The following is a 23660-nucleotide window of genomic DNA, read 5'->3' on the forward strand; positions in this document are numbered from 1 at the left end:
TTGTGCAGTGAAAGACTTAGAATTAACCACTCATATTAATTATAGGTTCTACTGATGAATTCATTTAACTTTGACCTGGGAAGAAAAGTCATAAATTCACATCCATGAACAGGAGGAGAAGAAGGGGAACTGCTATAGAGACTGTGAGTTTTTTATTTATTTATTTTTCTCAGCGCTTTTTAGCTCTGCAAACACAATCTTGCCAGGATTATTTTCAGGTTATTTGTCTAGAGTCCAGAGGAAAGTGACTTTGTTTATTTTGTGGATTTACATGCCATTTCTACAAAATAATCTCTTTTTAAAAATGGATAAAATAGACTATATTAAATCAGAAAGGAAATATTGGTTTTAGTTCCTTGTGTAATCCAGGTAGATTAAGCAAAGCATTGTTGGAAAGGGACTGGACTATATTTGGAAAGGAAAACAATACAAATCATGATAGTTGGTATCATGAGAATGTCACAAAGAGCAAAATATGAAGGAATGCAACACCTACTCTGCAGTGATGGGAAAGGAAAGAGAAGAGATCCGCAGGCATTCTATCTACAAAGGGGAGAAAGGCCACTACAGTTAGAAGCAGAAGATTTAGGTCCTGTTTGAGGGTTTGCCAATTACTAGTTAGGTGACCCTGGACAAGTGAATTAACCTTTTGGAGTCTTTGTTTCTCAGCTGTGAAATGGGGAAAATGACTCACAGGGTTGTTGTGAGAATCAAATGAGATAATGGATGTGAAATGGTTTTGGAAACTGAAAGCATTGTGGAAACGTAAGAGAATATTACTGTTTTGATTATTGTATTTTTAAGAACAACTCCACATCTGTAATGTCAACACATACTCCCCCTCACAGGCACAGTGATGACCCCTGCATGCATTTTTCAGTCAACAAGAGCATCTCGTGACTTCTGGTGAGTCTCATAGAATCTAGGCATGTGGAAAAGTTTCTCCTGATGTCAGAGGTGATGAAGACTGCACAGATGATTCTCCATAAAAATCATTGTTCTGCATTTTCTTTTCTTTAAATTATATATTTGAAACTTTTATTATATTTTATATTTTAAACTTTCATATACCTTAGAATCTAGGCTCACATAATTTTAGAGATGCTAGGGAACTGGATAGATCAATTCCGCTTCTTCTACTAAAGCCAGGGAACCTGGGACCCAGAGAAGCTAAGGGAATTGTCCAAGGACACACAGCAAGTAAGTGAGAGAGCTTGATTCCTCTGAAGTTTCTTCTAAAGTCTGTTGGACAAAATTTCTTTTTTTCTTCTTTTTTCAACATTTATTTTAGATACAGGGGTGCATGTGCAGATTTGTTACATGAAAATATTGCATGATGTTGAGGTTTGGAATATGGATCCCATCACCCTGGTAGTGAGCATCATACCTGATAGGAAGTTTCTTACCTCCCACCCCAGTTGTCCACAGTATCTATTGTTCCCTTGTTTACGTCCATGTGTTCTCAATGCTTAGCTCCCATGCGAGAACATGCGGTATTTGATTTTCTGTTCCTGTGTTAATTTGCTTAGGATTATGACCTCCAGCTCCATCCATGTTCCTGCAAAGAACACGATTTCATTCTTTTTTATGGCTGCATATTATTCCATGGCAATTTTCTTTATCAAGTCTACCATTGATGGGCACCTGAGTTGATTCCATGTCTTTGCTATTGTGAATAGTGCAGCGATGAATGTATGCGTTCATGTGTCTTTTTGGTAGAATAATTTATTTTCTTTCAGGTATATACCCAGTAATGGGATTGCTGTTCAGGTATATACCCAGTAATGGGATTGCTGGGCCAAATGGTAGCTCTGTTTTCAGTTCTTTGAGGAATCCCCAAACCGCTTTCCACAGTGGCTAGGCTAATTTGCATTCCCACTAAGAGTGTATAAGAATTCCCTTTTCTCTGGAGGCCTATGAGCATCTATTGTTTTTTGACTTTTTAGTAATAGCCATTTAGATTGGTGTGTGATAATATCTCATTGTGGTTTTGATTGATTTGCAGTTCTCTGATAGTTATGTTGAGCATTTCTTCATATGTTTGTTGGCTGCTTGTATATGTTCTTTTGTAAAGTATCTGTTCATATCCTTGGCTCATGTTTTAATGAGGTTATTTGTTTTTTGCTTGTTGACTTAAGTTCCCTGTGGATTCTGGATATTAGGCCTTTGTCATATGCATAATTTGCAAATATCTTCTCCTATTCTGTAGGTTGTCTGTCTGCTCTGTTGATAGTTTCTTTGGCTGTGTGGAAACTCTTTAATTAGGTCCCTCTTGTCTATTTTTGTTTTTGTTGCAATTGCATTTCGGGACTTAGCCAAAAATTATTTGGCAAGGTCAATGTCGAGAAGAGTATTTCTTAGATTGCCTTCCAGGATTTTTATTGGTTTAGATTTACATTTATATCTTTAATCTATTTCGAATTAATTTTTGTATGTGGTGAAGGGTAGGGGTCCAGCTTCAATCTTCTGCATATGGCTAGCCAGCTATCCCAGCATCATTTAGTGAATAGGGAGTCCTTTCTCCATTGTTTGTTTTTGTTGGCCTTGTCAAAGATCAGATGGTTGTAGGTGTGTGGCTTTATTTCTGAGTTTTCTATTCTTTTCCATTGGTCTGTCTATGTGTCTGGTTTTGTACCAGTACCATGCTGTTTTAGTTACTGTGGCTTTATAATATAGTTTGAAATTGGGTAGTGTAATGTCTCCAGCTTTGTTCTTTTTGTTTAGGATTGCTTTGGCTATTTGAGCTCTGTTTTGATTCCACATGAATTGTAGAATAGTTTTTTTTTAGTTCTGTGAAGAATGACATTGGTAGATTGATAAAAATAGCATTGAATCTGTAAATTGCTTTGGGCAGTGTGGCCATTTTTATGATATTGACATGGACATGGAATGTTTTTCCATTTATTTGTTGTTGTCTCTGAGTTCTTACAGCAGAGACAAAGTTTCCTGATTGTAGGAAATAAAAAACAGCTCTGTATAACTTAAACAAAGAGGAAGTTATTAGAATGATACAAGTGACTCAAAAAACTAACAGGAAACTTGTGGAAACAACTAATCTCAAGAAAGGCTGGAGGCTTCATGGCTAGACCGATGGGGATGCTAACACCTACCCTAAACAAATCCCAAATATGCCTTCTCTCCAGGTTCAAAGTACCAGGAAGAGGTATCCAATTCAGGAGCCTCAGTCAGCTTGAAGCTTGGCTGCTAGGGTCAGGAAAGGTGGATCTTCTCATCAGTTTTAGATGTAGGGAGCATAGATATGTATATTAATGTCTAATCCTATTTTATACAATTATTATACAATTCTATAATTGCATATGTTTTATGCAATTGTATAACATATATATGTCAGTTAGACATTAGTATATTACATGTCGGACTATTACCCAAAAAGAGAGAGGATTGGATGTTGAACAGCAAAAAACAAGAGAAGAACACTCCATGCCCATCAAAGTCAACCTTTTTAGAGGTGCAGAAACCCTTCTCCCTCTTGCCTAATGTGTTTTAACTATCCTTCATGGAACCACTGATGCCCTAGGCCTCATCAGTTACCGCACTAGCTCTAAGGGCGTGACCTAGGGATGTCTATTTTTCTAGTTAAGATTTAATCCACTTATAATATCTTCAGTTTAGGACAAAATTATAAAGTTAACCAAAACCAGTGCATCTTATACAAAATAAAATGAGAAAGGGGATGAGTATAAGACAATGATCCAGTCATTCGGGATGAATCTGCGGCCTTCAAAGTCTTTGGGTTCCTTATTCTATGTATTCTACTGACTCAAAAACATTCCTGGGACTTCAACTTAAAAAAAATAAGGACCATAATTAAGTTCATGTTTCAATCAACTGCTGATGAAATTATTAAAATCACCCTGCTCCTTGGGACAGTTCACTGAATCAAGAGTCTCTGCTTCTTGTACCCAGAACAATAAATCCAGCCTGACATGGAAGTGTGTGCTTTTCTTCTCCACTCGGACCCCCTATGCAAATCCATGAGTATTGTCAAGTTTTTGCCAATGTAGGCTGATTAGTTTTTACAAATATATATACATTTTTTTTTTTTTTGAGATGGAGTCTCGCTCTTGTCACCCAGCCTGGAGTGTAATGGCGTGATCTCAGCTCACTGCAAACTCCACTTTCTGGGTTCAAGCAATTCTCCTGCCTCAGCCTCCCAAGTAGCTGGGATTACAGGCACCAGCCATCATGCCCGACTAATTTTTGTATTTTTAGTAGAGACGGAGTTTCATCATGTTGGCCAGGCTGGTCTCGAACTCCTGACCTCAGGTGATCTGCCCACCTTGCCCTCCTAAAGTGCTGGGATTACAGGCATGAGCCACCGTGCCTGGCCTACAATTATATTTTAATTTTAAAACCTCTACTCCTTGGTTTGAACTTGTCCTTGACTCCCCAGTGGTCTTAATGGAAATGGACTTGGGTTATAGATCTGAAGTTAGGGAGCAGTATGTGTAATGCAATGGTGCAGTGGGAGTCGTCTCCTGCCGCTCCATCAAGATCTTAACTGAGATACTTCATATTCACTCTTTTTTGTGCGGTACTTAGTGCTAAGCAGTCGGAAATACTTGAAATCACACAGAGAGTCCGAATGTTACTTATTTTGGAGGCAGCACGCAAAACCCAAAAGATTAAGGCTGCCCGTGGGGCGGGAGTGGGATCACATTTCATGCCTTACCAGCAATTTTCCCTGGTCAAAACAAGGTGATAAGTTGTCCTTGATGACAGCTCTCCCGGTGGTACTCGATAAAACGCTGTGCTAATTTGCAAGGAAGTTGGAAACAGCACTCCACACGTGGTCTTTTCTTGCTGCTCCTTGCAACAGCTTACCACACTGAACTGCGCTATTTAAAGGCCTGTTCCTCCCACTAGACTTTGAGCTCCCAGGATCACCAGAGTATGGGCTTGATCAGGTCTCTTCATTGCCACACAGTAGGGCTTGGCAAAAGTTTGTCACATTAAACAATCAGCTGGAAAATTTGTTAATGAAGTTTGGTGCCCACAGCATTTACTAAGTTAGAGGTGCAGTCTACAAAATCAACAAGTTCTCCCCAGAAAAGGGCAGGTGTGTGTTTTTGACAAACATTCATAACGGATCACATTTAAGCTTTGGGCATTTGGGTCCAACTTTATGTCAAATGGCAAGAGGAGGTCATGGGCTTGGGTTTATTTTATTGCATCTGAATCTTTTCTGGTCTGGGATTATGAGAGAAAGAAAAATTATTGAGTGAAACAGGGAAGTGAATTATTTGAAAATGAGACCCTTGCTTAGAATGCTCTGAAGTGGCACTGGCAGGAATGTGATGTATCCAGTAATTACAGGAGGGACAACATTAATCCAGGTTGACCCTCCCTGACAGCTGGAAGCAACCAGAGGACAGCTGGAACCAAATCGCTGGCCCCCATGATCCCACGGAGTCACAATCAGTGACGGAGCCACAAAACTCAATTCACACAAGACACACAAAACCAGCCACTCATTCTGCAAGAGTTATTTTTTGCCACACTTTCACACATGGGAAACTCATCTTTCGTGAGGATGACAGTGATGAAAGAGAGGTGCCCTGCGAGGAGCTGTGAGGCCTTCTCACCGCTGCGTCATTCCTTTGTCCCACAGAAGCACTGATTCTCCCCCTGCCGCCTGTGGGAAAGCTGCCAGCACACAGGTGTTAGAGAGCTGGCTAATCATCACTGTGTTCTAGTTACATTTGTGCATTTTTGGAATTCCAGCTTTTGGATGATTTTCCTCTCCACTGAATAAAACAGTAATGGCTTCCACCTGACGCTGATGAACGAACACAGTTTTCTGCCCTTTCCTTCACTGTCAAGGCATCTGAAATTCATGAGGGCATAAATAACATGCACAAAGCCCTCAGCAGATTCCATCCAAGGCCAGCCTCTATTCACAGTCCTTGGAAGACTCCAGGAGACACTGGAAACCAGGCCTGGGAGCCTGGGAATCTCTGCCCCACTGTGCAAATGATTTGTGGTGCTTTCTTGGGACTGTGTCACGCTATTTCTGAATCTCTTTGCCATTATGCGTCTAGCCATCCACACTCAGCAAGCAGTGGGACCGCTGTGTGATGCTCGGTTGGGGAACAGGGCCATATGTTTCCAGAAATACCACTCCAGACTTGCTAGCTCTGGACTTGGGGAGATCAGATGGTTCATAAGTGGATTTGGCGTTGGCAGGTTTTTCACATTTATTTTCTTCTCTGAGGTTTCAAATGAAGATGTTAAAGGTTGGTATCTGCAAATCCAAATTACTTTGGACTTTTTAATTTTAATTATTAGGGAGGGAGTTTTAAATTTAACTTTCTAAATAATTGATATAACTTAAACTTTTATTATAAATAAAGTTAAATGTGCACGTAAGTAGAGAGATTAAATATTAAACAATTAATAATCAATAAATAAACCATATGCCAAACTCAACCTCAGCAATTACCTATATTGCGATGGTCACTTTTTGTCCGTCAGTTGGAAGAGAAATGCTGTGGTCTGAATGTTTGTGTTCCTCCAAATCCCTATGTTGGAATCTTAGCCCCCAAGGTAACGGCATTAGGAGGTGGGGCCTTTGGAAGAGGATGAGGTCATGAGGGAAGAGCCCTCAAGATGTGAAAGGGAACTGGCTTGCTGCCTCGCTTCTCTGACCATTTGAGAACACAGTGAGAACGCGCCATTTATTAGGTTAGTGCAAAAGTCATTGTAGTTTTTGCAGTTACTTTTGCACCAACCTAATATATATCAGGACGTGGCCCTCAGAAATACTAAATTTTGTTATGCCTGGAACTTGGACTTCCAACCTCCAGAACTGTGAGGAATCCATTTCTGTGGTTTATAAGCCACTCAGTCTATGGGAGTTTGTTTTGCAGCCTGAATGGATGAAGACAGGGAGTATTTTTGAAAGAGGCATTTATTTTTTTTCCCTAGTGAAAGTTAAGTTTTCTTCTTGCAAAATATTTACATGGTGAAGTTTTAAAAATAAAATATGCATTCAGTGGAGTGCATAAACCTTAGCTATACAGCCCAAATAAATTTTTTTACAAAGTGACCACACCTGTACACCAGAGCCAAGATTGGGATGTAAGACATTACCAGCACCCAGAAGCCCTCCTCACACTTCTGCTAGTCACCACCCCCGACCACTAAAGGTGCTCATGATCCAATTCATTTCCATCACTGTAGATTAGTTTGCCTGCTTTTAAATTGTATGAATGAGTTTACGTAGGATGTGTTCTTATACATCTGTCTTCTTTCACTCAAGATTGTGTCTGTGAGATTCTTCGGTGTTATCATGTGTAGCAGGGGCTCACTCTTGTTATTGCTGTGAAGAATTATTATTTCAAACCACTGCAATTTATTTATCTATTCTACATTTGATGAACTTTTTTCTTGTTGTTTGGATGTTAAAAATTAGGCTTCTGTGAAAATCGGGTCCATATCTTGTAATGCACTGATGTACATGTTTGTTAGATATATATCCAGGAGAGGAATTGACATGCTTGTTGGGTATGTGTGCGTAGCCTTTCAGTTTTCCAAAATGTTTTCCAAAGAGTTTTCCAAAGTGGATGCACCAATTTACTTTTCCACTAGCAGTGTATGAAAGTGTTAGTTACTACACATTCTTACCAATACTTGACTTTGTCTTTCATTTTCACTTTAGCCATTCTGGTAGATGTGCAATAGTATAGAATTGTAATTCAAATTTGCATATTTATGATAGCTAATAATACTGGGCAGCTTTCCATATCTTATTGAACATTTTGTGAAGAGCCTGTTCAGGACTTTTGCCCATGATTTATTGGACTTTCTGTCCTTTTGTATTAATTTGTATGAGTTCTTTATGTATTATGGATGCAGGTCCTTTTCGTGATATTTGTACTATGAAGATTTTTCTCACTATAGCTTGCTTCCTAACATTGTCCTAAGATTGACAGACTTGTTAATTTTCATGAGGTATAATTAATCAATACTTTGGCTTAAGTTTAATGTCCTTTCTACATGAAAGATAAGAAGGTATTCTATATTCTAGATGCTGTATTGTTTTACTTTTCACATTTAGGTCTACAATCAATATGGAAATGCCAATTTCTACATGGTATGAGATAGGGATCAAGATTCATTATTTTCCTATGTGGATATATAATAGATTGATCATAATTTAAGAAAATTATTATTTTCCCGTCATATCATAGTGTCACTTTTGTGGTAAATCAGGTGAGTACATATGTGTGAATCTGTTTACAGATTCCTATTTTGTTCCTTTGGTCAATTTGTGTATCCTTGCACTAATACTACATTAGATTAATTATTGTATCTCTGTAATAGACTTGAAATCAGGAATTGTAAAGTCTCCAACTTTGTCCCTCTCCTTGTCTTTGCTATTCTTTGACATTTGCACTCCTACAGAGAATAAATTTGTTAATTTGCACACACAAACACACACACATCACTGTGTTGGAATTCTGATCAAGATTGCATTGAATCTATATATTGATTGGGGGGAGTGATACATTTAAAACATTAAGTCTTTAATTCATAAACTTAATAGGTATTTCTATTTAAGTTGGTCTAATTATTTTAGATAATGTTCACATAAGATAAAATTCACAATTTTAACCATTAACCACTTTAAAGCATAAAATTCATTTTTAAGTATATTTGCAATGTTGCACAACCGTCACTCCTATCTAATTCCAGAACATTTTCATCACCTGTATGCATTAAGCAATCACTGCTCATTCCCTCCTCCCTGAGCCCTTGGCAACCACTGATCTCCTTTCTGTCTAAAATAATTTGCCTCCTCTGGACATTTTATATTAATGGAATCCTACAGTTTGTGGTCTTTTGTGTCTGACTTCTTTTGCTTTGCATAATGTTTTCAATGTTCATCCATATTGTAGCTTATATCAGTACTTCATTTTTTATGGCTGAATATTATTCCATTGTGTGTATCCACCACAATTTGTTTATCCATTCATAAATGGGTGGACATTTGGGTTGTGATATAATTTGGCTCTGTGTCCCCACCCAAATCTCATGTTGAATTGTAATTCCCAGTGTTGAAGGAGGGACCTGGTAGGAGGTGACTGGATTGTAAAGGTGGAATTCTCCATGCTATTCTCATGACAGTGAGTGAGTTCTCACAAGATCTGATGGTTTAACAGTATGTGGCACATCCCCCTCACTCTTTCTCTGTTTCTTGCCACCGTTAGAAGAAGGTGCTTGCTTCCCCTTCTCCTTCTGCCATGACTGTAAGTTTCCTGAGACCTTCCAATCATGCTTCCTGTTACACCTGCAGAACTGTGAGTCAATTAAACCTCTTTTCTTCATTAAGAACTACCAGTCTCAGGTAGTTCTTTATAGCAGTGTGAGAATAGACTAATACAGGTTGCTTTCATTTTTTGGCTATTGCGCTATGCTGCTATAATTGGTGTACAAGTTTTTGTATGAACATATGGTTTCATTATTCTTGGGTGTATAACCTGAAATGCAATTACTGAGTCATACGATAACTCTATGTTTAACTTTTTGAGGACTGGAAAACTGTCTTCCACAGTGGCTACACCATTGCACACTCCTACTAGCAAAGTATGAGCTCTCCAAAGACTTCATACATTGAATCTACACATTCTCTTCAACAGTTGTTATTATTTTTTTATTATAGCCATCCTAATGAGCATAATGTGGTAGGTCATTGTGGTTTCAATGTATATTTTTCTATTGGCCAAGGATATTGAGTATCTTTTCATGTGCTTATTGGACATTTGTATATCCTCTTTGGAGAAATGCCTATTCAAATCCTTTGCCTATTTTTCATTTGGTTTGTTTGTCTTTATTTTGTTGATTTACATGAGTCTTTTATTCTTAACACTAGACAATTGTCAGATTTATGATGTTCAAATATGCAAATATGTTCTCACAGTCTGTGGGTTACCTTTCTACTTTCTCAACAATGTCCTGTGACACACAAAATTTTACATTTTGGTGACATACAATTTATCAATTTTTTTTCTCTTGTTCTATTTGCTTTTAATGTTATATTTAAGAAACTGTTGCCTAGTTGAAGGGCATGAACATTTACATCTATGTAATATATAATTTTTTATTTCTCATATTGATATTGTATATCTGCTTTTTTCACTATCGGTCTTGCTAGGGAATTATTAATCTTATTTGCCTTTAAAAATTAACTTTGGGCTCTTTTTCTACTCTATTCATAATGCTTTCTCTCCTTATTTTTATTATTTTCTTTTTTCTACTTTTTGGGTATAACATGCAGTTTTTTAAAGATAGCTTCTTACAATGGATTTCTAGTTAATTGATTTTCAATATTACTTCTATTGTAATGTATGAGTTTATAAATTGTCCTCTAAGCACTGTGTCAGCTATACATCAAGTTTTGAAACATTTTGTGTTTTCCTTGCCATCCAGTTAGCGTATGTCCTCAATTTCTTTGTAATCTCTTCTCATGATTTACTTAGTAAAGTATTGTTTAATTTCTAAAAATTTGGACATTTTCTAGTTATTTTCTGGTTATCATGATTGATTTCTTTCTTGATCTCACTGTGGTTATAGAGCACATTAAATCATTGAAAATGTGTTTAGAGTTGCTTTTTGGTCCATAATATAAACAATTTTTGTAAATATTCTATGTGAATTTGAAAAGTTGAGTCTATTTTGATAACTGTTTTTCACACATTTGTAATTTGTTTAATTTTTATTGAGAGAATTGTTTTACAATCTTTCTATGATTGTGAATTTCTCTTTTAAGTCAATTTTTAGTTTTTGCTTTATGTGTTTTGAAATTGTTTTATTGGGTGCATAAAAAGTTAGGATTTAAATTTTCTGTTAAGTTTTCCTTTTATATTTCAAAATTTCCCTTTTTATCTCTAAAATACTTATTGCTTTAAAGTTTGCTTTACCTAAGTTGAGTTATACTGGATGTTTTTTGGTTAGTGTTTTCAATGTATATAATTTTTGATTATTTTATTTCAAATATTCTCTATTCTTATTTTTAAATATATTTAATGTAAGCAACATATATTTTAATTTTAAAATACAGATTACAAAACTTTTGTCTTTTATTTGTATTATTTACATTTTCGTGTAATGTCATCCCTTATAGTCTGGTATTTAAATCTAGTATTTTACTAGTTCTTCCCATTTATACTATCTGTTCTTTGTTCTGTTTTTCTCCTTTCTGGCTTTGTTTCTGATCAATTGTAACTATTTTTAGTTTTACAATTAACCTTTGCACCTAATTAGTTATACCTGCTTTTACTGTTCTTTTAGTGGTTATAGTAGAGATTGTAAGACTGTAACATGCATCCTTGATTTATTTGTCAGTTAAAAATGTTTCTTCTATTATTTCCTGGAATAGAAGAATTCATTCAGTGTATTAATTCAAAAACACTGTGACACTTGGACTCCTATTTTTTGTGTAATTGTTGTTATATTTCAATCTTATATTGTTATATTTTGTGTAATTGTTGTTATATTTCAATCTTAAATCTCATAAGATTTTAAAATCATAATGATACTGTGTAATCAACTAGAGTTAACCACATATTTACCCTTTCTGATGATTTTCATTTCTTCCTATGTTTCTGAGCTTCTTTATGGATTCATTTCACTTTCTGTTGAAAAACTACTTTTTGTTTCTTTATATATATCTTTGGTATTGTTCTACTCATGATGAATTCTCAATTCTTTCTGTCTAAAAATATAGTCATTTCACTTTAATGTTTAAGAGCTATTTTTGGTATGTCTTGAATTCTAATTTGGAAATATTTTCTTTCGGCATCTGAAACTGCCATTTAATTGTCTCCTGGCTTCTGTTTAAGCTGCAAATGTAGTTGTCAGTCTCATTGTTGCTCTTTTGAAGGAAATGTTCCTCTTTTGTTTTAACTAGTTTTACTAATGTTTTCTTTTTCCTTGTTTTTCAGCAGTTTTACTATAATGTGAATTGACTTTTTGCAGGTGGAATTTTAAAATAATCCCCCAATGACCCCTTGCCCCTTTGTAATTGTCTCTTCTTCAGTGTGGGTGGGACCTACGTATAGGATAAGACAGCGCTCCTGAGATAATGATATGTTGTGTATAAAGGGATTCTGCAGGTGTAATTGGGGCCCGAGGTTAGTCAGCATTGAGTTAATCAAGGGTTAGAGTATCCCACTTGGGTCTTTTAAAGACATCAGATGATGCCTTTAAAAGCAGAGAGGTTTCCCAGAAGCCATGCTGTGAACTACTTATAGGTTCAAGTGGCCTGTAGCAACTTAGAGTGATCTTCCAACAGTCGCTGGAAAAAAAATGGGACCTCAGTCACAAAACCATGTGGGATTCAATTCTGTCTGCAATTCTGAAAGAACTGAAATGAGGTCCCCATGCTACAGATGGGAACCACAGCCCTGGAAGACGCCTGGATTGCAGCCTTGTGAAAACCGAGCAAAGGACCCAATTGAGCCCTGCCTGGCTTTCAGTTCTACAGAGCTGTGAGATGATACGTGCGTGAAGTTTTATGCCTCTAAGTTTGCGGCAATAGAAAACCAGTACTTGCATTGCATTTTCAAAATTTTGTTTGCTGCTTTTAAATCTTGCAGAGAGGTAATATACCTTTAACATTTGTGGATCATGTCTCATGTCTCGTTTTTTTTTTTTGGAAAATGTCTAGCCAGCATGTCTTCAAATATTGGTTCCACTCTGATTTTTTTCTCTTTTACCTTTCTTGGTTTCCAAGAACCTGCATGTTAGACATTTACAGAGTATCTCATGTATTTTACATTTCATGTATTTTGTTCCAAAATCGTAGATTTTTGTGTCTCAATCAAAAGCTTGAAGCATGCATGAGATTCTGCCACCACCCGAGTGGGACATACTCTCTAATTTTTGTCTCTTCAGCTCCATGAAATTTTGAAACATCTACATAGCTTTTGAGCATCTTAGTAGGCCCTTTCTGTTTTGTATCTTGGCTGATTGCTCCATGCGTGCTCCTTTTAAAAGCTGGTCCAGTGCTTCAGGAGGAAATTGCATGCAGACATTGGATTTGCTTTCTTGTGTTTCCCTTATTTCTGGGGTCTTTTTTCTTTCAGGTCTGGCTGTTTGATGGCACTGAACTTCAGTTTTATCTTCCCAACTCAGTAAGGCTTCCATTAGATCTAGGCCATAGTTTTCTCTTTAGACTTCATGCCTCAAAGTGAAAATTGGGAAATGACTATGGAGTAAAAATCTGTACAGAAAGTACAGATCAACTCATTTTCCTCCCCCTCTGGAGTCTTGACTTTTCTAGTACCTTCATTGATTTCCGATCTTCCAATGCTTTAAAATTGTTCAGTTTTTAATGTTGTTCTCCATAGGAGGGTTCTTCTAATATCAGCTACCACAACAGATCTTAGCTAGTAGCAGTCAAAACAGTGTAGTAGGCATACTCTAAGTGAATTTTCATTTATCAAAGAAGCAACACCTAATACTCTTTAAATACTGCTTGAGAATTAACAAATGAGAAACATGCTGAAAGAAAAGTGCTCATCATTAACATGAAGCGTGTTCATGATTCATGGCCAAAACATGTTCATGGTTCAACAAGCCTCTAAATAGATAGAAAATACAAATACTTTGAAATAACTAAAAATGCAGATGAAAGTCACCACCATTAAAAATCATGAAGAAAGGGGAGCTTCAGTTCAGAAGCTGGGACACAATGCGATATTACCTGACCTCAGGTAATCAATACCGTGTGTAACCTGCCTGCATTTTATAGAACTTTGAGGCACAGATGTGCCTTTGTGAAAGTTCTCAGTTATACCTCTCAGTTCTGTCACTCATGCCTTGGGGCCAAGCCTTACTTTAGCAAGGAGAATTTCACAGAAGAGGTGCAGTTAAACACATGGGCTGTGGGAGTCACACGGAATGGGCTTAGAATATTAGTTTACCCAACACATTCTGTATTGAACAAATCACTCACATTCTTAGTTTCAGTTTTTCCATTTGTGAAGTGAAGGTTGATGTGACAATTAGCATGGAATCCCTGTCAATTGCCTGGTCCATGGTAAGATGTGTGTGTGTGTGTGTGTGTGTCTGTCTGTCTGTCTGTCTCTCTCTCCCTTTAAGCATTGCCTTTTCATGTTCAGGGGCTTGTTATATATTGACACCACTCTATTACTTCCTTCTTACATGTATCTGGCTTCAGTAACTTCTTTTTCAGTCTATGATGTGTGTGTATGTGTGTGTGTGTGTGTGTGTGCGTGTTGGGGGAAGGGTTGGGCTAGAAGGGGGTGGATAGTGGGAATTTATGCTGTGGGAAGCTACTCCATCACAATTCTGATGAGTCCAGCAGCCTATTCTCTGAGTGATCCACGCAGCATTCATTATCCCCACCAGCCAAGAGGGTCAGCATGGCCCTGGAAGAAAGGAGGAGAAGGTGGCAATTTCTAGCAGAGCAGAAGTGGTGGCAGAAGGATCACCTGTCTGTGGAGACCCTGAAATGATGCAATTACAGGACCAGCATAGGGTGAGATTTCAGGGGCACCCAGGCCAGGCCTTTGCAGGCCCCCTTGTGATGGGGTGATTATGAGGTACACATGCGTGCAGAGGTTCTGGGGCTGGGCCACGCCGGACATCTATGTGGAGAGACAAAGGAAATGGGATGTTACATTCCAGAGCACGCCAGGGAGAATCATTCAGCTCAGATGTCTGTGGAATCAGAGGAGGGTGGGGGGGACCAGTGCAGGGGGTACCGGAGCTGGGAGAGAAACAGGCTGATAGGAAGCATGAGGGGGTGTCACCGTAAAGATGGCTAACGCTTGGGTGAACTGTCCTGCGTGAGTCCAGACAGCAAACTCTGAAACCTCCAAATCTTCAGATTTTCCTCCAGTTAAGTGATGACTGTTGTTCTTGAACAGGAATATGTGTTTTTAAATTTTTAAAAATTATTATAAGGGGCTATGGGCTTGGCTGTTACAGGAAGGCCGAGTGTGACCCGTCAGCTCATCACCTGCCTCCTGCCTTGGTCTTATGGGGTCAGAGATGTGGTGGGGAAGCCCACTGTGTTAGGGATTCCAGAATAACCAATGGGTGGGTGGCTTGGGACAAATGTCAAGCTGGAGAAAGCTGCCCCCCGCAAATTCCTCCCTCACCCCTTTATTTCCTAGGAGCCCGCAGAATGCGTGGCTGGAGGGTGTTCAGAAGGAGTTGTATTTAGACTCCACAAAAGCACGTGACAAAGCCTCATGACATTTTACTTGAAAAAATTAGTTCGGATTTGATGTGAGCACATCCATATGGATTTCACACCGGCAGAGGGACTCCAAGCAAAATGAAGCGGTGGACAAGGACAGTTCTCCGGGGTGGGTGACTCCTGGCAGTACGTGCTGAAGACGGCGCTCTCTTCTGCCATGGAGCTTCCATTCTGTGTGCCAGGCCTGGATGTCCTCAGTGCACACTGCCTCAAGGATAACGGGGAAGGCGAGAGTGGACCCACCTGGAGGACCCGTCTTCACCATTGCCACTGTGTCCCAGGAGGATGAGGAAGGTTCCTGTTGCTCTCTGCCATGCCCCTTCCTCCAGCACAGTCATTAATTTCCTTTCTCTCTGCGTCAACAGTAACAGAATCAGAGAACCTGAATGGGAGGAGGATCACCCCGAGGTCACATTTCTGTTTTAATCAGCAAGGAATTTATGGAGAGAGGTGCCGTCATTTGCACCTGTGGCAATGGGGTGCAAAGTCCCTGTAGCTATGAGATGGCTGAGACCACAGTAGGCACCTGCTCTCTACCTGCACAAGCCTGGACATTGATTCCTGTCCTCTATTCCCCCGGGGATCCGGATCTTTATTGGGCCCCTTTAGATGCTGACAGGGCTTCATATGTACAGTGGTGATCAGGCATCTTCGACGATGAGCACAGAGATCAGTGAACCTTGTCTCTCCTGCTGGAAGAGCAGGGCAGCCATGTGGGAAACTGTGCTAATGTGGGAGTCAGGCCGACTCAGATTCACGTACGGCTGCTTTATTGGCTTTGCCAGCTTTCTTAACCATTCAGGGCTTCCATTTCCTCTTCAGTGTGCCAAGAAAATAATGCATCCTTGGTAGGAATGTGATGCAGGTTAAAATACTGCCTTACATCTCCAAGTGCCCTAGACCGAAGGTGGTACCTGGCACATGACCAGAGCAGGTGCTCAGTAAGTGTTTGTTGAACTGAACTTCACTGGTAAAAGCATCCAAAGTGCACCTGGACCTTGATGACACAGTAGTGATGCTGGCTTTGGAGGCAAAGAGCTGCAAGAATCATAACTAAGTTGTGTTTTTTACCTTTAAGATCTTTAAGGTGTGCATGGTTCTCAAAAAAATCAACCAGCAGTGGCTTAAAACACAAATACACACTGAAAAGTCATCACACTGGGTGGCTGTGAGGAGCCCGGTCCTCTTTACCATGGCTTAGGAAGGTGTGTGGGATAGACACTTTCTTTATTTTTTTTGTGTGTGTATTTTTTAAGGTGTTTGTTGCCAGAACTGTTAATGTCACTGGCATTCTGTGTCAGGCAAAAGGGATAGTCAGACCATGGCCTTCATGGTGTAAGGTGGGCCTCACGGCTGAGCTGAGATTCCATGGCTGGCGTATCCATTGAAAGTGAGTTTACAAGCTCCAGGGATCCAATTTTGCCCGGATTATGTTCATGCTTTGCTTCATAATGGAAAACTGCCTTTGTCAGTTAAATAGAGGGTGGAAATGGTTTACGGCTGGCTTTCATGCCACTCTTTCCTCTAGATAGGGAGATGGTTTCAGAGAACACGCATGGCATGCATCTCAAATACTTGAGAACACAGAGAAAAATAGCCCCGTTCCGTGCAGAGGACAAGCAATCACAGTTCCATCTCATCTGTTAAGCTTCTGTATCTAGCAGGAATTTTAGATTTATTATCTCATTGAATTATTTTTTTCAGACCACACCGGAGTTGGGCGTTGCATCCAGTTTACAGAGGAAGATGTTGAGGAAGCCGTGGAGATGGGATTTTCACCCAGGTCTCCTGTCTCTAGAGCCTGCACGCTTCCCACTGGGGTTTTGCCTTTTGCAGGATTGAAGTTTGCTTCTTCTGTGTTTCTCAGTCTTCAGCCTCACCCTGCTTTAATGTGGGGCTGAGGTCAGTGCTGGTCTTTGAACAGTGTGAAGCTCCAATCATTCCTTGTTTCTTGTTTTTCTTTGAGATTAGGTTGTTTTTGGCCAATTACACAGTACTCACTGCAGACCGCAGAGTACAATTCGAACACCACGCTGAAGTATCCACAGAGGCCGGCACCACATCTTCCATTTCCCACGTATTATTCACGCACCACACAGGGGCCTCAGCTGCCCAGTCCACTTAGTGAGAATAGTTCTTCGGCCTAAAAGAAAGAGAAGCAGCAGCAAAAGAAGAGGGCAAGTAGGAACTGCTTTCATTCCCCACTGGGGTGATAAATAAAGGCTTGTTCTCCTGATTTAGTTTAAAGAGATATAAATTTAGGCTTACAAAGAGAATAGTTGGTGATAGAGATTTTCTCAAACACACAGGTTGGTCTTACAATCAGAAGATTTTTTTTATTTCGAAATAAATGATGCATTAATGAATTATTTGTACTAGTATCTCTTGAATCCACCCATTTTCTCCACCGCCACAGCCATCCTCTCCATCTGGGCTATTGCCGTCCCTGTTGAGGAGTGCTTAGCCTCTCACCCGACCACTCAGGTCCAGATGTCCTGTGGGGATAGGGTGCACTTTAGCAGAGACCTACCTTACCGTGTTCCGGTCACGCAGCCTTCCCTGGGTTCCATCCCTGCAGAGCGAATCTCACTCCTGGCCTAATCTCCAGTGCTCTGGGCTGTGTCCACCTCTCCAGCTCCCCTCTCCTCTCTGGGACCCACACCTGTGCCCCAACCACGTGGCGTGATTTATGGGTTTTCAGAGTCCTGTGCTCCCCGTACCCCAAGGCCTCACACCTGGCTTCCTTGGCGCAGCCCTCTGTCTCCACTCCCTAGGGCTCCTCCACCCTCCCCAGGGTACCCTCCTCAAGAAGAAAGGCCTCACTCCTCCAGATACTCCCTGCTCCCCTTGCCCAGCCTGCAGGGTTGGGGGTCGCTCCTGTTGGCTTCTGCAGCATCTTGTTTTTACCTTGAATTCCTCCCACTATATTGTAAGCACTCATTTTCCTGGACTCCATCTGGGGCAAGAATTGTCTTCTCATCAACTCTAGCACCTACCAGGCTGCTGGGTAAATAGGTTTGCAGGAACTGTTTGTTGAATCAATAATCACTATTGATGGATTTTTTTTTTTTTTTTTTTGCCATTCTTCATCCAGCATTTATTGGGCGACCACCACATGTCAGGCGCCAGGTTACCTGACGCAGCCGGCTCAGGAAGCAGCAGTGACAAAAACGAGACTCTGGCAGCTCTGGGCAGAAGGTAGGGAAGCCCCCAGCCCTGGGGTCTCTGTCTTAGGTGTGTTTCAGGTGTGGGGTACCTGGAGCTGGCCAAGGAGCTATTCCTTAAGCTCTTAGCCTTGTAAGGGCCTTGAGATGATCTGGTCTGTATTTTTAATAATTGTTTTAGCAGTGGAACCAGTTCTTAAAATATTATCGTGCATGAAACTTAATAAAAGAGCTAAAACTCTAGACTATTCTGGTCGAAATTGGGTAAGGGTCTGGGACTCTCACACACCGTGTATCTCTCATCCCAGTTGCCCGAAAATGGTTTGAAAAAATACAGATCTAGTCTAACAACAGTCTCTAAGAGGGGAAATGACTTGTGTAAAACGACACAGCTAGGGGCAGGGAAGGCACTAGGACTTGAACCTGGTTACCTTTAATCCAAAGTTCATCTTTTCAATCCTGTATTCCACACTGATTCTTCCTCGTAACTATCTATCTATCATCTGTCTATCTATCTATCTATCTCTATCTCTATGTATCTGTTTATATCTATCAATCCTCTATTATCCATCATTTATCTACCAATTATCTATCACTCTTCTATTATCCACTATCTGTCAATTATCTATCAATGAATTATCTATCAACATCTACCTACTATTTATAATCTATCAATCATCAGTCAACCAATTAATCATCTATCGGTTACCTATCATTTATTATTGATCATCTATCACCATCCATTCATCATCTATCATCTATCAATTATCTATCAACCATCTATCTATCATCTATCAACCAATCATATATCATTCTTCTTCATTATCATCATCAGCAGCAGCCATCTATTTGGCTTTCATTCTGTGTCACAAAGATAAGCAATTTGCAAACAGGTGTCCTGTATTCATCCATTGGCCATAATTTTCTATGAACCCTGACCTGGTCTTTGCGGGACTGACCCCTCTAGGAACCATGCTGCCGACATGCAATGACCAGCAGTCTGAATGTCCCAAACCTGTTCAGGAGGTAAATGCTTCCTTCTGCTTCCCCTTTTCTCATCTGACCTTAGCCTTTGCTGCATCTGAGCCAGGGACTCTTGATGTCCCACTTCCCTTTCCAGTCCTTCCCAGGCACATGCTCCCTGGGCTCCTTCCTCTTCCCTGGACATAGTGTCATAACTGACTTCAGGTTTCCCTTGCGTCAACCTCAGTCTCTGGGAACAAAGTCCAGTACTGACCCTTTGTGGATGGCAGCCTTGCCCCATGTGCCTTGAGACCCTGGGGCTGGGTGCTTTCCCATGCACTTGTTGGCTTCTCCTTCAGTGAGACTCTGTGATGTCGGGCCATGGGCTGCTGTGGACACTAAGCTTCCATCCACTTTGCAGTGCCTTGAGTGCTGCATCTGTGGTGTGGGAGATAGTGAAGGGAAAGGGCTGTGCTCTGCACCATCCTTCTGGTTGCTCCAGAATCAGCCCACAGAAGCTCCATCAATATGACCACATGGCTCCCATAGTCACCCCAGGCAACTTCGTGCAACTGCCAAGGGCGGAGAAAGTGCGGAGGGCTCTGTGGGTGTGAATTCCCAATGAGTCCTAGAGGTGGAGTGCATCATTCTCACCCGCCGTTCTTGGCCAGAACTTTGACACATGGCTCCCCTTGAAGACAAGGGGGCTTGAAAATATGGTCGCTGGATGGGCTGCTGTTTTTCAATAGCAACTTTACATTACGAAAGGGAGCATGGATCATTGTTAGACAGCCAACAATCTCTGTAAACCATGGCACTCGTCTGATGTCCAGTGTTTTGTCAACTGCCCTTTTATATATTTTGTGCATTCATTGGTTATTTCAGGCAGGAGAGTAAATCCAGTTCCTATTTGCCCACCTTGGCTAAAGTGGAATTCTCTTACTGGTTTATTCTTCATGCCTCTTTAAAAATTTTATTTTAGTGTTTTCCTTAGAGTTTACTATATCTATCTATCTGTCTGTCTGTCCGTCCATCCGTCCATCCATCCATCCATCCATCCATCCATCCATCCATCCATCCATCTGTCTATCTATCTATCTCTATACCTTTAATTAATCACAGTCTACCCTCCAATTATATAATACCACTCTACTTGTACTGTAAGATCTTTCAACAGTATACTCTTGATTTCTTCTTCCTGTCTTTTATGTTACTGCCTTATGTTTTATTTTTACATATGTTATAAACTGACAATGCATGGATACTAGGTTTGCTTTGGACAGTCAGTTATCCTTTAGAGCAATTAAAATGAAAAAAATCCTTTTTAAATTTACTTTCACTTATGCCATTTTCAGTTGTCTGCAGATCTAAGTTTGCCATTTGCAGATTAAGTTTGCTTGAAGAACTCCCTTTAATATTTCTTACAGATAAAATCTTGCGGCAATTAATTCTCTCAGTTTTTGTCTCAGAAAAAGCCCTTTATTTTTCTATCCTTTTGATAGATGTTTTTACTTGGTATAGAATTCCAGGTTGACAGTTTTTTCTTTGTGCTCTCAGCACTTTAAAGATTGTAATCTATTGTCTTTTGCTTTGCATAGTTTTTGAACAGAAGTCTATTGTAATTTTTGTTTGCTTTTATATGCTATGTGTCTTTTTTCTCTGGCTTCCTTCAAAAATTTTCTTTACCTGTAGCTTTCAGCAGTTTGAACATGTGCATGCTTTTTTTTCTGTCTATTTGTTTTGTTGATATTTATCCCACTGGGATTTCTTTGAGCTCAATAGTTGTATATTTTTGGTATGTTTCACTAATTTTGGGAAAACCTTGGCCATGACTTATTGAAATATTTTTTCTTCCACACTGCCCCCCTTTTTTCCATCTGGGGTTCCAGTTATATCTATACTAGATCATTTTGTATCGCCCCATAACTCTTGCATGCTGTTTCCTATTTTGTCACTGTTTTATCTTTGTCTTTCAATCTGGCTGATTGCTATTGACATTCAAGTCACTGGTTCTTTACTGAGATGCCTCAAGACTACTGACGAGCCCATCAGAAACATTCTCTATTTCTGTTCCTGCTTATTGCAGCCTCCCTTCCACTATTTCTAGTATTTATAGTTGACTGTTACATTTTTTAATTTTTTTTTGAGACAAGATCTCATTCTGTTGCCCAGACTGCAGTGCAGTGGCATGATCATGGCTCACTGCAGCCTTGACTTCCCAAGGCTCAAGTGATCCTCCCACTTCAGCCTCCTGAGTAACTGGACTTACAGGTGTGTAACACCATGCCTGACTAATTTTTGTATTTTTTGTAGAGATGGGTTCTCACTCTATTGCCAGGCTGGTCCCGAACTCCTGGGCTCAATCAGCCCAACTCGGACTCCCAAAGTGTTGGGATTACAGGTGTGGGCCACCACACCTGGACTGATTCTATCTTAGAGTTTTCATCTCTCTACTGAATTTCCCCATTTCTTTTTGCATATTGCCCACTTTTTACATTAGCACTTTTAACATATTTTTCATAGTTATTTTAAATTTCCATATGATAGTTTCAATGCCAGGGTCATTATTTTTATCTTGTTCTGTTGTGTACTTTGTCTCTTGATTGCATGCATATGTTTGCCTTGCTTCTTTGCATAGCTCACAGGTTTTGAGCACTTTTCACAGAACAGTAGAGTCTGAGGAAATAGAATTTATATCTGAAAACGAACATACAATTTCCTTCCCCATTCCTTAATGTGGGGAGTTGAGTTAATCAAGTCAGTAGTGGCTCTTGCTTTGGATTTTGTTGTTGATAGGGTCACCCCCAGGGTGTCTCAGCCTTCTAGGGGTCCCTTTTGTTTAGGGTGGATTTACTGGGAGATTTTTGTCAATGACTGTGCCACCTTCAGCTTTAGATCTTCCCTGTGCATCTGCACCTCAGAAAGTCACCCCTTTATCCTCATTCTTCCCCAGCAGTCAACTGCATTTCCTTGTTACTGGGTGTCTCCAGCCTGGTGCTGGGGTGAGGGTGATGCTGGGTTAGCTTCAGTCTCTGGTAGGCCCTGTGTCCCTGCATCTCAGGGCTGGGGTCTTCAACCTGATCTTACCTTTCTCCAGTAGTACAGGTGTCTCACACTCTGGGTCTAAGGTATTCCGGCTCCTCTTTCAGGCGTAGTGGGTCTTCTCTTTGCGTTCTGGAGTAGAAAGCTTTAGGTCTTTTTTTCCAGGGGCACTTCCTCTCTTTACTACAATGGCTGCCATTTCTCCTCCTCTGTTACTTGGCGAGCCTGAAAAAAAGAATCTACGAATTTGTGTGAATTCCTTTTTTCTTTTCTTTGCTTCCAGTGGTTCCATACTCTTGCACTAGCTCACATTTGTTGTTTAGTAACTTGTTCAAACTTTCAGCTGAATTCTTCTTGCTAGCTTCTATGCTGCCCACCAAAAGCAAGTGTTTGAGTTTCATCACTCCTCTACGGCTCTTTCCTTAGGATCTGGGTTCGCTGGTTTCGCTCTGACTTCAGCTCTCTATTGGATTCAAGTGAAGACATTATTCTATGGATTATATGTCCTTTTTGGTATTGTGGTGAAGGTGGGCATGATGTTGTCTAGCTTTCTACATTTTAAGTGGAAGCCAGAATCTGCATTTTTTTTTTTTGAGATGGAGTCTCGCTCTGTTGCCCAGGCTGGAGTGCAATGGAGCAGTCTCAGCTCACTGCAACCTTTGCCTCCTGGATTCAAGCAATTCTCCTGTCTCAGCCTCCCAAGTATCTGGGATTACAGGCATGTGCCAACATGCCTGGCTAATTTTTGTACTGTTAGTAGAGATGAGGTTTTGCCATGTTGGCCTGTCTGGTCTCGAACTCCTGACCTCCGGTAATCCGCCCTCCTTGACCTCCCAAAGTGCTGGGATTACAGGCAAGAGCCACCGCATCCAGCCTGCCTTTATATTTTTAATTATTAGTAGCTCTTTTAGTTCTCTCAATATTTTCTTCTGAGCATCCTGTTCTTGCAATATGGGTGCAGTATCTTCTCTCATAGGTGACTATTAATGATAATGTCTCCTTCTTAAATTTCTTTTTTCCATTATAGTCTCTGCTTCCTACAGGTTGCTTTTGCTCCCGTTTGATTGTTCTGGTCACTGGCTTCCTTGTTAGGAGCACTTCTCTGATGTCTAGAATTCCTTGACCATCAGCTCATGATTAAGAGTGACAGGTCAGCAATCAGTTTGGCAGTTCTGAAAGCTTGAGCAGAGTTGGTCAACCATGGGCTTCCCTGAAGAGCCTCTGATGTCAGCTTCTTG

At 40.2% G+C, this 23660-nt stretch overlaps 1 long non-coding RNA gene across 1 annotated transcript in view; it reads left to right on the forward strand.

The window, feature by feature from the left end:
• LOC134759673 (uncharacterized) overlaps positions 1–23660 on the forward strand; it is a 234109-nt gene that overhangs the window by 164865 nt on the left and 45584 nt on the right. Inside the window, exons 4-5 of the long non-coding RNA XR_010136230.1 lie at positions 46–143; positions 849–906. This is a non-coding gene — a long non-coding RNA (uncharacterized LOC134759673). The remainder of the gene's footprint in view (positions 1–45; positions 144–848; positions 907–23660) is intronic.

This window comes from Pongo abelii, chromosome 12, assembly GCF_028885655.2.
Source record: "Pongo abelii isolate AG06213 chromosome 12, NHGRI_mPonAbe1-v2.0_pri, whole genome shotgun sequence".
NCBI classification, from domain to species: domain Eukaryota; kingdom Metazoa; phylum Chordata; class Mammalia; order Primates; family Hominidae; genus Pongo; species Pongo abelii.